This window comes from Chrysochloris asiatica, unplaced genomic scaffold, assembly GCF_000296735.1.
Source record: "Chrysochloris asiatica unplaced genomic scaffold, ChrAsi1.0 scaffold00076, whole genome shotgun sequence".
Lineage (NCBI taxonomy): Eukaryota > Metazoa > Chordata > Mammalia > Afrosoricida > Chrysochloridae > Chrysochloris > Chrysochloris asiatica.
In genome coordinates, this window is record NW_006408594.1 from 4,819,773 (window position 1) to 4,822,038 (window position 2,266).

A 2,266-nucleotide genomic window follows, 5' to 3' on the forward strand; every position below is an offset into this window, starting at 1 on the left:
ACCTTAATGTAAAGAAAACAAAAATCTTTGCAAGTGGACCAATAGATAACATCAAGACAAATGGAGAAAAGATTGAACTTATCAAAGACTTCATTTTGCTCAGATCCACAATCAACACTAATGGAAGCCGCAGTCAAGAAATCAAATGATTGCATTAGACAGATCTGTTGCACAAGACTTCTTTAAAGTGTTCAAGAGCAAAGATGTCAGTTTGAAGACTAACGTGTGCCTGACCCAAGTCATGGTGTTTTCAATTGCCTCGTCATGTGAACGTTGGACAATGAATAAGTAAGACAGTAGAAGAATTGATGCATGTGAATTATGGTATTGAAGAAGAATATTGAAAGTATCATGGATTTCCAGATGAACAAAGAAATCTGTTTTGAAAGAAATACAACCAGGATACTCCTTAGAAGTGAGGAGGGTGAAATTTCATCTCTCCTTTTTGGGACATGTTGTCAGGAAGGGCATCATACTTGGAAAAGCGGAGGGTCAGTGAAAAAGAGGAAGATCCTCAACATGATAGATTGATACAGTGGCAGTAACAATGAGCTCAAAACAATTGCTAAGATGGTACAAGGCCATGCAGTCACTATGAGTTGGAACCAATTCCATGGCACCTAAAAACAGCAACTCGATTTCTGAGAAGCCAAGTAACTTAGTGGTTAAGAAGTTTCTAAAGTCAGATTCCCGAGCTCCACTAGTTAATTTCTCATGGTGTGACCCTGGGTGAATGGTGCCAATGATCTGCGCCTCAGTTTCTTCCCCTATTAAATGAGCAAAATGGAGTCTCTCTCTGTATTTATCTATCATGAGGCTGAAACAAGCTTCTTCCACTAGGGATGTTTATCATAGTAATGGACACATGGTCCATACTCAACAAATGGGATTCTTAGTAGAGCTTGAAGGGCTGGTGGCCACATTAGAAGCCAAGGAAGATTAGAACAGGCAATAGTGAAGAGGAGATGGTGACTAGGGTGTGGTCTGGTGCATTTGGTTGAACTTGGCCCTGTCCCTGGTGGCCTGTTGCTGGATGAGAGGCCTAACTCCATTTCACTGGCTTCAGTAAAGTATATCTGGAAGTCCTCAGGCTTCCTGGTAAGAAGACTCACACAAGAGTTCTGCTACAGGGAAGGGATCAGATATTCTGCTGGGGGTGATCTGGGAATGCTGTTAGTGAAGGGGTCATCTGAGGATGGGGAAGGGTGTGAAAGGCACACGAGGTGGGGAAGGGGACAATGGAAGGAAATGGTTGGAGATGGGACAGTGCCCTTTATGCTCGGGGCAGTGGCAGGGCTCTGAAATGAGACTGGAAAGCCGTGAAAGTCTTTGAATGGCAGAGTGAGTCTGAACGTGGCCGGCTATGTGCTGGGGAGCTCCTGGTAAGAGCTGAGTGAAATGACAAAACTCTCAGACAACCATGTGGATGGTGAGACTGAAGCCAGAAGGAGGCGTGGATGAACACGGTGGTCCAAGGGAGGACAGGGAATGCCAGAAAATTGGGCAAACTGTGGATGCTATTCTTGTGGAGAGGATCATGTTCCCACTGGGTTTTGAAGGTGACAAGAGTCTTCTAGCAGGGGGAAGGGAGGAGGGCAGCCAGGTGCAGGGCCCAGCCTCTGCTATGCCTCCAAGACTTTTTTCTGATGGTGGGAAGAACTCTACCTGGGAGAGTCACTTCCTGGACTCAAGGACTGGGGGATTCTGGGTAACTCATTTAGATCCCTCTATAACGTAGATTTGAAATCCTTCCTCTCTTATCCTGTCAAGGACCTTGGGGATGCTCTAGGTTATACGGGGGTGACTAATTTCAGAAGCCCCAATAAGGGTGCATGGACTGACATGAGGCAGAAGGTTTGCAGGCCAATTGTTCCATGGAGAGCAAAAGACATATGATGGAGGTTTGAGCTGGCTCACAGATGTTTTCGTGTCCATATTGCAGAGTGTGTGGACTCTGGAGTCAGGCTAGAGGTTTTAGCTCCTGGCTCAGAGGAACAAGATCTTTTTTTCCTGTATCTGTGACCTGAGCTTGTCCCCTCCTCTCTCTGAATCCGGGTCTGTCCCAAGTGAGGCTTGAAAGTGATGGAGCATTTGCACATTGGCACAGTGCCTGGGGCCCAGCGGGTGCTCCAGGGTATTGACTTCATGAAAGTCATCAGAGGGGAGAGATGGGAAGGGAAAACCAGGAGTCCTCCACAGAGAGCAAGTCTTAAAACTCTTTCTCCTCTTCCTTCCTGGCAAGCCCTGGCAGTAGCCACATACTGCC